At 48.7% G+C, this 14046-nt stretch overlaps 1 protein-coding gene across 2 annotated transcripts in view; it reads right to left on the reverse strand.

Annotated features, from left to right (window-relative positions):
- zgc:86598 (STKc_CK2_alpha domain-containing protein) overlaps positions 1-13102 on the reverse strand; it is a 99703-nt gene extending 86601 nt beyond the window's left edge. Inside the window, exon 1 of one of the 2 annotated variants that reach the window (XM_041185127.1) lies at positions 12938-13102. The gene's annotated coding sequence lies outside the window, so the exon portion shown is untranslated. The remainder of the gene's footprint in view (positions 1-12937) is intronic. The other variant, XM_041185125.1, reaches the window with a different exon arrangement.
- Between the last annotated feature and the right edge of the window lie 944 nt (positions 13103-14046).

Here is a 14046-nt window from a genome sequence, read left to right on the forward strand (position 1 = left end):
GTCAAGACCAATTGCTTTCCCATGTTTTAGACTAGATATACCAGTTTCCAACTCTTCCATGGTACATGGTCCAGTGAAGCCAGGGTCATCACTGTACTGCTTCCTATCTAGTTGTGCTCTTGGTTATTTCTTGTTGATTTTTCCATTTAGGAGCAACTGGGTGCAACCTAGTTTGCAGACACATTTGGATGTTGGGCAGCTTTCCTGGGATCACCTCCATGTTTGCATATGAGAGACCATGCCTTCTTGATGTTTTTTGTAAGATCTGTTGTCTCTATCAAGGTGTCCCAGGTGTTTTGATGCTCTTGAGAAATACTTAACATCACCCTCTCACTGGTAGATATTCTTTCCTCTGAGAAGGGGTCAGATTCAAACATTGAGACATCCCAGTAGTGTTCAGCATTCTCCTTGGTGAGACCAGAGATGTAGTGTGCTCTCCAACCTCAGGGGATCTTCCTTCTGGCTGTTTTCTGGACAGCTTTTGCAAGCAGGTTGTAGTGCTCAGGTAATGATTTAATGCGTTTAACCTTGCGGTCAAGTGCTCGTATGAAGCCGATCCAATTGGCCTTCTTGAAGCAGAAGCGCCTTTTGAATGGTACGACGGTTGGTAACACTGCTGCATTTACCTGGATACCAATAGGACGGTGTTGTGTCTGTGGTATTGGGTCTGTGACAAGCTTCTTGCAGAGGCCAGCGATGTCGTTGCTGACAATGGCAAGATCTGGGTTATAACCCAGTGGGCACTGTGGAAGGAGACTGGCACTTTAGGATCTTGGATGAGACTAAGCTAGTTAGCGTCCATCCGTTCTTCGACTGCTTCTCCATCGTTGTTAGACTCCTTGCACCCCCATTGGGTACTGTGGCTATTAAAGTCTCCAATGATGATCTGTGGTTTACTGTGCAGGTTGGGTACAGGGTTAGAGACGCTGAAATCTATGCCAGGTGGCATGTACACCGAGGTCACTACTACTTTGCTCAGCTCTACAGTTAGAATTTCGATGTTGTCCTTCTCTGTTTTAGGAGTAGCTTCTACAACTGAACCAGCTCTAACAAATACAGCACTGCCATATTGTCGATGAGGTCTTTCAATAACCAGGAACATTCCTGGTATTTTTGGGCGGTTGTTCTCACTTCCTCTATGTGTCTCCTGCAGGCAGAGGACATCACACTGCAACTCATTGCATAATGTAGCAAGGATGTTTTGTTTAGATACAGAGAACTCTTCAGATATAAGCAGATATAAGAGTCAATGCCGGTCTTACGGTGAACTTTAGGGTATATGATACCTTTTGTAACTTGTGTTATCTTTATGAATCTGAATAGGTCTATGAAGGTTTAAGGTGTGGGTAAAGGAATATTGTCATTTAGTTCATTGGTGGAGAAGAGCACAGTTGACGTTTCGAGTCCTCAAACATCAACTGTGCTCTTCTCCGCTGACGCTGCCAGACCTGCTGAGTTTTTCGAGGTATTTCTGTTTCTGCTTTTGTTTTGGATTTCCAGCATCCGCAGTTCTTTGCTTTTATCTCTGTCATTTGGTTCATCTTTTGTTTATTAAATTTTTATTTTCTTTTGTTAAAATTTCATCAGCTGACTCCTGTGACTCTGTTCAGTAGCCGCCCTACATATTTCTAAACATAAAATAAAACTTAGGATCTATCAAGCCAGGTTCCACCCTAGGATCTGACTTGTCCAGTAGTAACATCAGCTGGGGTCATAACACCTTTGATGTGGCACGTTATTAAATGCTTTCTGGAAATCTAAGTACAGTACATCCATTGGTTCTCCTTTATCCACAGCACATGTGACTTCTTCAAAGAATTCCAATAAATTAGTTAAACTTGTTTTCCCTTTCACAAAACCATGTTGACTCTGCCTGATTACCCTGAATTATTCTAAGTGCCCTGCTGTAACATCTTTAATAATAGCTTCTAATATTTTCCCTATGACAGACGTTAGGCTAACTGGCCTGTAGTTTCCTGCTTTTGGTCTCCCTCCCTTTTTGAATAAAGGAGTTACATTTGCTATTTTCCAATCTAATGGAACCTTCCCCAAATCTAGGGAATTTTGAAAAATTAAAACCAACGTATCAACCATCTCACTAGTCACTTATTTCAAGACCTTAGGGTGAAGTCCACCCACACCTGGGGGCTTTATCAGCCCACCGCTCTAACAATTTGCTCAATACCACTTCCCTGATTATAATTTTCCTGAGTTCCTCCCTGTCCAGAAATAGCTGTAAATCAGGAAATGGAAGGATGTTACTTGCATCCTCGAAAGTGAAGACCGATGCAAAAGACCTGTTCAATTCATCAGCCATCTCCCTACTTATCATTATCAATTCCCCAGACGGTCTCTCAATAGGACCAATGCTCATTTTGTTAACTCTTTTCATTTTTTAATTAATTCATAGGATGTGGATTTCATTGACTGGGACAACATTTATTGCCCATCCCTAATTGCCCTTGAGAAGATGATGATGAGCTGCCTTCTTGAACCGTTGCAGTGCATGTAAGTATAGGTACACCCACAGTGCTCTTAGGAAGGGAGTTCCGGGATTTTGACCCAGCAGCAGCGAAGGAACGGCGATATATTTCCAAGTCAGAATGGCATCCAAGGTAAAGGTCCAAGATTATATATCCTGACTTTTATTTCCAAGTCAGGATATCTAAATATCTACAGAAACTCCTGCTACTCATCTTTATATTGCTAGCTGGCTTTCTCTCGCACTCTAATTTTTCCTTCCTTATTAATCTTTTTGTCATTCTTTCCTGTTCTTTATATTCTTTCCAATCTTCTGACCTGCCACCCGTCTTTGCACAATAATGTGGTTTTTTCTTTAAGTTTGATTCTGTCTTTAACTTTTTTAGTTAACCACAGGTGGTAGGTGATCCGCTTGGAATGTTTCTTTCTCATTGGAATGTATATATTCTGTGTATTCTGAAATGTCCCTTTAAATGTTTGCAACTGAACTTGCATTGACCTCTCCCTTAAGCTCATTTGCCAGTTCACTTTAGCTGGCTCTGTTTTCATGCCCCCATAATTGGCCTTATTAAGTTTAAAATACTAGTCCTGGGCGCACTGGTCCGTCCCCCAAAACAAACGTAAAATTCAATCACATTATGACTGCAGATACCTAGGGGTGCCTAGGTAGTAATTCGTAAAGCTAATAGAACGTTATCATTTATTGTGAAGGGAATTAAATACAGAAGTAGGGAGGTCTGACAGCATCTGTGGAGAGAGAAACAGCGTTAACGTTTTGAGTGTGTAAGACCCCTCTTCAGAGCTCTGAAGAAAGGTCATACAGACTTGAAAAGTTAACTCTGTTTTTCTCTCTCCACAGATGCTGTCAGGCCTGCTGAGTTTTTCCAGCATTTTCTGTTTTTATTTCAGATTTCCAGCATCCACAGTATTTTGCTTTTACAAAAGTAGGAAGGTTATGCTTCAGTTGTACAAGACAGAGGTGAGACCACATCTGGCGCACTGTACAGTATTGTTCTCCTTATTTAAGGACATAAATGCATTAGAAACAGTTTGGAGAAGGTTTACTATCCTAATAACAGGAATGGATGGGTTGTCTTATAAGAAAAGGTTGGACAGGTTAGGCTTGAGTCCACTGGAGTTTAGAAGGGTAAGAGGCAACTTGATTGAAACACACAAGATCCTGAGGAGTCTTGACAAGGTGGATGTGAAGAAGTTGTTTCCTCTTGTGGGAGAATCACAAATTCAGGGTCACTGTATGAAAATAAAGGGTCGCCCATTTAAGACAGATGAGAAATTATTTCTCTTGAGGGTAGTGAATCTTTGGCATTCTCTTCTCAAAAGGCAGTGGAAGCAGGGTCTTTGAATATTTTTAAGGCAGAGGTAGATGGATTCTTGATAAGCAAGGAAGTGAAAGGTTATCGTGGGGAAGGTGGGAATGTGGAGTTGAGGTTACAACCAGATCAGCCATGATCTTATTGAATGGCAGAGCGGGCTTGAGGGGCCAAGTGACCGACTCATGATCCTAATTTGCATGTTTGTGACACTCCACTAGTTACAGCTTGTCAATCCTAAAATGACCCATTTATGACTAGTTTCTGTTTCCTCTTAGCTAACCAATCCTTTATTAATTCTAAGGCGTTTTATTTATTCTTTCATGGGACGTGGGTGCTGCTGGCTAAGCCGGCATATATTGCCCATCCCTCATTGCCCTTGAGAAGGTGAGCTGCCTCCTTGAACCGCTGCAGTCCACGTGGTGTAGGTACACCCACAGTGCTGTTAGGGAGGGAGTTCCAGGATTTTAACCCAGTGATAGTTATCCCCTACACCACGAGCTCTTATTTTGCATGGTAATCTTTAATATAGCACCTTGTCACATGCCTCAAATTCCAAATCACTTTTACAGGTTCCACTTTATCCATGTTGCTTGTTACTTCCTCAAAGAAATCTAATAAATTAGTCAAACACAATTTTCCTTTCATAAAACCATGTTGACCCTGCCTGAATTCCTCTTTTTGATTTGCTTCCTGTACCTGTCCTCAAACATAAAGCAAATGCTCTGAGTTTGCACTGTGCACCTCAGCAAACACAGACCCAGTTCTGGAGTTGCTGCATTGAACACAGTATACTGTTCAGTACAGCCTGATATTGAAAACACTGGATGAGTGCAGCTCCAACAACACTCAAGAAGCTTGACACCATCAAGGACAAAGCAGCCCACTTGATTGGCACCACATCCACAAACATTCACTCCCTCCACCATCGATGCACAGCGGCAGCAGTGTGTACCACCTACAAGATGCAGTGCAGCAACTCACCAACCTTCCTTCCAAACCTGCAACCTCTATCACCGAGAAGAGCAATATTCACCAGGCTTGTGGCCCACACTCGTCTTTCCTGCAACACCATCGTTGACCCTCTTAATCACCGCCTCACTCTCCAAACCACCCAACTTGCCAACCCTCTCAACTTGACATGTCTCTCCTGCTGGAAGCCTCCGCCCAACCTCCCATTGGGAGCTCAGCTCACCCCCAAGCTCACTCCCTCCCTCTCGGCACCCCTCTCCCAAGCCCACGCTCACATTCAGGAGAGGGAAGTGGCGAGCGGGAGAGGCATTGAACAGGAGGTAAGTAGAAAAAGTTGCTAAGTTATTATGGGTTAGCAAATTAATAAACATATTGGTGTACTGTGTACAGTTACTGCTTTTTATGTTTTACGTATTAAACTGTCTTTTTGAAGAAATAAATCACAACAAATCTATAAAAGTGTTTTTAAAAATTCTACTTGTAGCCCGATTAAATTTGCCAGGATCCCACTGGCCCTCACTATTTTTCTGTGACCTCTTACCACCTGGAAGGACAAGGGCAGCAGATAGATGGGAACAGCACCACCTGGAAGTTCCCCTCCAAGCTACTCATCATCCTGACTTGGAAATATATCACCGTTCCTTCACTGTCACTGGGTCAGAAATCCTGGAACTCCCTCCCTAATAGCACTGTGGGTGTACCTACACCACAGGGACTACAGCAGTTCAAGAAGGCAGCTCACCACCACCACCTTCTCAAGGGCAACTAGTGATGGACATAAATGCTGGTCTTGCCAACAACGCTCACATCCAATGAAAGATTAAAAGAAAATTCCCAGCAGGAGCCAGCGGTGACCACATTCAAGAATGGGGCAGGAAGATTTAGAAAAGCTTTTAAGAGCACCAGGCATCAAAGGTCACAATATTCAAACCAGAAACAACGGCTCTTCACAGCCCAAGAAGAGACACCTGGCAGTGGGGACCCTAAACTCAGCAACAAAAGCCACTCTTAGAACATTCATCACACTCTGCAAACAGTCAGATCCTGGCGTCCTTCAGGGGTTTACATTCTGCCCCGGAAATTCCTGACAAAAATACACCTTTAAATTCTACATGGCCCAACCATTCATTAAATGTACTTGGTAAAGCCAACAATGAGACAAGAGTGCTTTCAGGCACCACACAGAATCACCACCCAAACACAGTGCAATCACTGAGCTCCACAAACACCCCAATGTCACAAAGCACAAACATGCAAGGGGAAAGCAGTGCACAGCTTTTATCACAGAGGCACAGGGGAATCCAAAACAAAACGCATAACAAGACTGAAAAGAGAAACGTGTGTTTCTAAAGGGCTTTCCACAACTTCAGATCCCAAAGTGCTTCACAGCCATCAAGCTATATCAGGAATATGGTTACTGCTGTAGTGTAGGAAATGTGGCTGTTAATTTTAGGACAGCAAGCTGCCATTAACAGCAATGTGCTAAGGACCAGGTAACCTGCTTTTGTTGGGGGATAAATATTGACCAGAATATTGGGAAGAACGCACCTGCTCTTTGAATAATGCCATGCAATCGTTTACATCCAGTTGAGGCAGACACTCACACCACAAATTTCACAAATGGTTCAACAACTCATTCAATAGACAGTTCCCTCAGTGCCGGCCCCCTGACAGTGCAGCACTCCCATGGTGCCGACCCCCCCGACAGTGTGGCGCTCCCTCGACGCCAGCCCCCCGAAAGTGTGGCGCTCCGTCGGTGCCGGCCCCCAGCAGCACGAGCTCCCTCGGTGCCGACCACCCGACAGTGCGGCACTCCCACAGTGCCGACCCCCCCGACAGTGCGGCACTCCCACAGTGCCGACCCCCCGACAGTGCGGCACTGCCTTGGTGCCGACCCCTCACAGCACGGCGCACCCTCGGTGCCAACCACCCGACAGTGCAGCGCTCCCTCGGTGCCGATCCCCCGACAGTGCGGCGCCCCCTCGGTGCCGGCCCCCCGACAGTGCGGCGCTCCCTCGGTGCCGACCCCCCGACAGTGCGGCGCTCCCTCGGTGCCGACCCCCCGACAGTGCGGCGCTCCCTCGGTGCCGACCCCCGACAGTGCGGCACTCCCTCGGTGCAGACCCCCCGACAGTGCGGCACTCCCTCGGTGCAGACCCCCAACAGTGCGGCACTCCCTCGGTGCCGACCCCCCGACAGCGCGGCACTCCCTCGGTGCCGACCACCCGACAGCGCGGCACTCCCTCGGTGCCGACCACCCGACAGTGCGGCACTCCCTCAGTGCCGACCCTCCGACATCGCAGCACACCCACAGTGCCGACCCTCCGACAGCGCGGCACTCCCACAGTGCCGACACCCCGACAGCGCGGCACTCCCACAGTGCTGACACCCCGACAGCGCAGCACTCCCTCGGTGCCGACCACCCGACAGCGCGGCACTCCCTTGGTGCCGACCACCCGACAGCGCGGCACTCCCTCGGTGCCGACCCTCTGACAGCGCGGCACTCCCACAGTGCCGGCACCCCGACAGCGCGGCACTCCCACAGTGCTGACACCCCGACAGCGCGGCACTCCCGCAGTGCTGACACCCCGACAGCACGGCACTCCCACAGTGCTGACACCCCCGACAGCGCGGCACTCCCACAGTGCTGACACCCCCAACAGTGCGGCACTCCCACAGTGCTGACACCCCGACAGCGCGGCACTCCCACAGTGCTGACACCCCCGACAGCGCGGCACTCCCACAGTGCTGACACCCCCGACAGCGCGGCACTCCCACAGTGCTGACACCCCCGACAGCGCGGAACTCCCACAGTGCTGACACCCCCGACAGCACGGCACTCCCATAGTGCTACACTGGGAGTTATAGCCTTGAGCCATTTGACCCATTTCAGGACACCCATAGCCTCGCAGCTCCTGATGGTACACTTGGAAAAATTAACAGCCCGAAAAGCAGCGGGGTTTTTATATTTATTGACGGGGTGTGGGTATAGTGAGCCAGCACTGCCACGCCTAAATTGTCCTTGAGAGGGTGGCAGGGTGCCGCACTCTTGAACTGTGGCAGTCCATGTGGAATAGGTACAACCAGAATGCCATTAGGGAGGGCGTTCCAAGATTTTGACCCAGTGACAATGAAGGAACAACGATATAATTCAAAGTCAGGATGCCGTGTGCCTTCGAAGGCAACTCTCAGATGGCAGTGTTCCCATGTGTCTACTGCCCTTGTTTTTTTTAGCAGATGTCGCGTGTTTGGAAGAAGCCTTGGTGAGCTGCAGCGACGCGTCTTGTAGATGGTTCGGGCAGCCCGAGGGGCTGGCACCGAGGGAACGCCAGGCGGCCCAAGGGGCTGGCACCGAGGGAATGACTGTCAGGTGGATGGGCGAGATCCCCCTTGTTGAAGAACAGGTGGGGTTCACCCCGAGTACTGGTCACTACTTATATCTCAACCAAGATCACAGAGATCTGGTGATTATCACGTTATTTACGGATGTTTGTTGCCATGTTTCAAAAGATAAGAAATAGGCGGGTAGGCAATTTGGTCCTTCAAACCTGCTCTACCATTCAACAAGATCTTGGCTGACGTTCTACCTCAACTCCACCGTTCCTGCTTTAACCCCCATATCCCATCATTCCTTTAGTGCCCAAAAATTAACATGGTCTCAACCTTGAATTTGCTCAGTAATGGAGCATCTGCAACTCTCTGGAGTAGAGAATTTCAAAGATTCACAACCCTCTTCATCTCAGTCCTAAATGTTGCACCCTTTATTCTGAGGCTGCGACTCCGGGTTACAGATTCTCCAACCAAGGGAAACATCTCCCAATATTTACCCAGTCGAGCCCCGTAGGAATTTCAGATGCTTCAAAGAGATCAACTTTCATTTTTCTAAACTCCCGGAAATATAGGCCTAGTCTATTCAATGTGTCCTCACAGGAACCTGTTATACTCCCTCAACAGAAAATATGTCCTTCTTTAATTAAGGAGACTAAAAGTGCATACTGTACTCCAGGTGTGGTCTCACCAATGCCCTGAATAAATGTAGTAACTCTCGTTTACTCAAATACTCCAAAATCATTTTAACAAAAGTTGCCACACCATTTGCTTGCCTAATTACTTGCTCATTCATGGAGGAATCTGGGTGGCCTTGTACAAGTACCAACTTTCCCAATCTCTCACCACTTAAAAAATATTCTTTTTTTTTTAATGTTTAACACCAAAGTGGATAACTTCACACATTGTATTTGGTCTGTCACGTTCTTCCTCACTCCACTGAGTATTTCCTCTGCGGTGAAGGTGCCTCTTCATCACTTACTTCCCAACCTAACTTTGTACCATCAGCAAACTTGGATACTTTACACTCAGTCCCCTCATGTCAATCAGGTTACAGCTCGCCAAACCAAAAATACCCTGTTTATTCCTACTCTCGCTTTCCTGTCCATTAACCAATCCTCAATCCACGCTAATTTATCGCCCCAATCCCACAAGCCCTAATTTTGTGTTGTTACCTCATGCGTGGCATTTTAATGAGTGTTTTCCGAAATTCCAAATATCCCACATCCACTGGTTCCCCCTTATCCAACTTACTAGTTACAGCCTCGAGAAGAAAAACTCTGGCAGGTTTGTCAAACAATTTTCCTTTCCTAAATCTGATTTTACTCAGCAAACCATAATACTACTCAGCAAAGTGCCCTGTTACCACATCCCTAATAATAGATTCTAACACTTTGTCCATCACTGACATTAGGTTCCCTCTTTTCTTGAAGATTAGGATTATGTTTGCTACCTTCTGTGATTCCAATGTTTGGGAAAGGAACTACTCTAGAATCTATGGAATTAATGTTTGGTACATTACAAGAGTGAGAATGCTTCAAAACCTACTTCATCGACAGTGAAGAGCTTTGAGACACTCGGAAGGTGTGAAAGACATTACTGAAATTCAAGTCTTTCTTTTTGCCCCCCCACCATCTCACGACACTCGGGGATAAGACAATGATCAGCAGCCTCAAAAATATTCTCACAAAAATAAAGATCCAGCTTCTTCAACTCTCATATCACACCCTGCCCCAGTGATAAATAGATTCAGAAACTTCTCTCTGATACAACACACACACGGGATTAATCCACTCACAGCTCCTTTTCCTAGGCAGAAGCATAGCATAGGAATATCCAACTCTGCTGAAGCACAGATTGTACAACTTCCAAACCACAGGGCAGAGGAGAATGCAGCGAGGAATCTCCCTTTTGATAGTTAATCCAATGAAAGTGCATTCTGACCAACAACAACACAACACAGGCCAGACACAGATTCACAATCTACCTTTCTGAAAACTCAGCAATGAGTGGAGGAGAAATCCAAATCACTGTTGATATATGCAACATGTTTAACAGCGACTCTGGCTGCCGCAGTGAATAAAACAGTCAGAAATAAAGGTCAGTTGAAAAATGGCATCACCTTATGTAAACCTCTTACCCCGACATCCAGCTTCCCCAGGGCAGGGCAGGGCAGAGCAGAACAAGCAGGAAACTGCAATCAGATTGTCTCCATACAGCCAACTCCCAGCTTCTGCCTGTCTAACACGAGGCAAGCAGCACAGGCTGTTACAGGATAATTATATATATTTCATACAGAGATATACATATTAAAAATGTAACATTCAACAACGCTAATTCCATCAATTGCACTAACATCTCAAACCTGTTACATGAAAGCACATGTCTTTAAATTAAAACTAATTAGCCTGCATAGCTTTTGCATCAATTATTTTCTCAGGGATGAGAATAATATAACCTGGATTACATTTCACAACAAATGACATAGAAAAAGGATCAGGAGACAAGCTGCTCACACTGCACTCAAATCAATACAGACAGACAGCCTAACTTAAACAGGCATTGCTTCTGCTGTTGCTGCTTCCTGCTATCAGGTCAGAGGAGAGTGGAGTCCCTGACACACTCCAGACACAACAAGATAGTCTATTTACATTTTTTTTCTTTGAAAAATAGAGCTCAGTTAGGAGCAGACACCAGGGGAATTGGGGAAAAGAGCAGACAAGGGGGCAAACAGTGAATCAGAGGGTGAAAACAGATAGTGGTGGAATGGTGGCTAAGGGGTGCAATGCTTTTTGAGACTAACTGGGTGCAGGGAGGATGTTTCCCCTGGTTGGGGAGTCTAGAACCAGGGGCCACAGTCTCAGGATATGGGGCAGGCCATTTAGAACTGAGATGAGGAAAAATTTCTTCACTCAGACGGTGGACAACCTGTGGAATTCTCTACCACAGAACCTGTGGAAGCTGGGTCACTGAGTATATTCAAGAAAGAAACAGATAAATTTTCAGATATTAGGCGCATCAAGGAGTATGGAGAGAAAGTGGGAATATGGTGTTGCGATAGAGGATCAGCCATGATCATAGTGAATGGTGGAACAGGCTCTAAGGACCAAACGGCCTACTCCTGCTCCTAGTTCCTATGCTTCTATGATCATTGTCTTATCCACATGTGCTTTGAGAGGGTGGGGGACAAGAAGAAGGAATTGAATTTCAAAAACATCTTTCACACCTTCCGGGCTTCTGAAAGCTCTTCACTGTCAATGAAGTAAGTTTTAAACTGTTGTCACTCTTGTAATGTACCAAACATTAATTCATTAGATTCTAAACTAGTTCCCTTTCCAAGGATTGGAATCACAGAAGGCAGCAAACATACTCCAGCTCTTCAAGAAAGGAGGGAACCAAACATCAGTGATGGACAAAATGCTAGATTTCAGGAGTGGAAGGTAAGGCACATTGTGGCTATGAGTCCCAGAAAATGGAGCACATTACATCAACCTGCGCATTGAATAGGAGGTGTGGGAACCCCATTACCCCAGGTGATGACTCAGGAGGTCATCAAAAGGAGCCAAACTACATATCACACAACAAACATTTCCCTTCAAAACAGCAGTCAGGGTGAAGAGCGGGCATGTCGATGGGTGGGGGGAGGGACTTGGCTGGGCATTGGGGGGGAGGGGGTAGAGTGTGAGGCTGGTGGAGGGAGCAAGGAAGGGGGGGTGGTGGCCTGGGGTGGGATGGAAAGGTGGGTGGGTGGGGGGGGCCACACAGGGGAGAAGGGGGGGTCGGGGAAGGAGAGATCGGGGGGGTCGGGGAGGGAGAGATCGGGGGGGTCGGGGAGGGAGAGATCGGGGGGGGTCGGGGAGGGAGAGATCGGGGGGGGGTCGGGGAGGGAGAGATCGGGGGGGTCGGGGAGGGAGAGATCATGGGGGTCGGGGAGGGAGAGATCGGGGGGGTCGGGGAGGGAGAGATCGGGGGGTCGGGGAGGGAGAGATCGGGGGGGTCGGGGAGGGAGAGATCGGGGCGGTCGGGGAGGGAGAGATCGGGGGGGTCGGGGAGGGAGAGATCGGGGGGGTCGGGGAGGGAGAGATCGGGGGGGGTCGGGGAGGGAGAGATCGGGGGGTCGGGGAGGGAGAGATCGGGGGGGTCGGGGAGGGAGAGATCGGGGGGGGAGAGATCGGGGGGGTCGGGGAGGGAGAGATCGGGGGGTCGGGGAGGGAGAGATCGGGGGGGGAGAGATCGGGGGGGTCGGGGAGGGAGAGATCGGGTGGGTCGGGGAGGGAGAGATCAGGGGGGTTGAGGTGGGGAGAGTGTGTGGGGGTTTCGGGGGCAATAGGGATGGGCCGGCGGGAGGGTAACGGGGATGGGCTGGAGGGGTGTGGGGGGGGGGGGGTAATGGGGCCGGGGGGGGGGGGGGGGGCTGGTAATGGGGCCGGGGGGGGAGGTTAGTGGGAATGGGCCGGGGGGGGGTTTGGTGGTAATGGGGATGGGCCGGGGATAGGTAATGGGGATGGGCCGGGGGGGGGGGGGTGGTAATGGGGATGGGGCGGGGGGGTGGTCAATTGGGCCGGGGGGGAGGGTGTTACCGGCCGGGGCCGGGGCCGCTCCCACCGCCTCCTCCTCCCGACAAGTTGAGAATAAAGGAAGCGGCCTGAAGAGTTTCCTGAGGTTTGTGAGTGAGCGGCCGCTCGGGGGGTTTGAATCCTCCGGTTCCGGCCTGAGGGGCAGCCGGAGCCCGGAGCCCGGGCCCGACCCAAATCTGCTGCGGCCAATCCGACGCTGCGAGTCCGCCAGGAGCACCACCCCCCTCCCCCGGGGCTAGCGCACTTTACCTGTCCCGCTCTCTCGGCTTCTTCCCCCCTTGGACAATAAATATGGCGGCGGCTAACAGGCGGCTCTGAGTCGGCGCTCCTTCCGCAGCGAGGCCCCGCAGGGGTTAATCCCCGTCCGAAACGGCGATCCGCTTTGTGGCTGGGTCGCAGCCGACACTCGGCGGACACCGTAGGGACCATGCCCCAGGCGGCTCTGGGAGTTGTAGTCTGTTTCCGATTAACGGCCGTGAGGTGGAATGCTGGGACGAACTACAACTCCCGTCAGGCCTCGCTCCAGTGGCTGCCAGCCGCTGTTCTGCGGGGCATGATGGGGGTTGTAGTTTATTTCTTGGGATTTGCCGTGTTGGGGATCCCAGTGAGAACTACAACTCCCAGCCTCGGGGGCATTGCGGGAGTTGTAGTTTGTCAGCCTTTGTGAGCAGCAATACTCGCACTGAATGAACGTAAGGGTTTTTAAGTGCTCTGTGGATGTCTCAGTATCCTCAGCATCTCCTCGCAAAACAGGGTCATCAACTCAGAAGTAATTCCATCAACATTTTTTCCCCCAAAATACACTCTATTCATAAAATGTGTAAAAGTGCAAAACATTTCAAATTGCTTATTATAGAAAGTGCAATAAATTTCAACTTTTTTCTGTACAACATGCACCTCTCTGAGGTGCCTCGATAGAATTGCAATACTCTTGATATTTACAATATACATTTCATGTCAGACATACAGCCTGAGAGCAAAACGTTTCAAATTGATTGTGGCAGAATGGGCATTCAACTCACTGCTCAGCCAACAATGTCTGCACTGGTTCGGCTACATTCATTGGTTGGATAATGGCCGGACACCCAAAGTATGGTGAACTGGCCACTGGGTCACAACATCCTGGATGTCCACTACAAGGACAATTGGGAAACAGTCACTGATGGCCATGACCTCTGGAGACTGCCTGGTTGGAAAGGCATTGGAAGAAGTGAGCAGAAACGAAAAGGTCAGCTGGCCGAGAAGAGGGCCCAGAGAAAACAGAGCCCACTGTCTTCCACTGCAACATGTGTAGCAGAGATTGCCATGAGTGGAGCTCAGAATTGACCACCATGGGGCAAATCATCAGCTTTACAAGA

This window comes from Carcharodon carcharias, chromosome 3 (assembly GCF_017639515.1).
Source record: "Carcharodon carcharias isolate sCarCar2 chromosome 3, sCarCar2.pri, whole genome shotgun sequence".
Lineage (NCBI taxonomy): Eukaryota > Metazoa > Chordata > Chondrichthyes > Lamniformes > Lamnidae > Carcharodon > Carcharodon carcharias.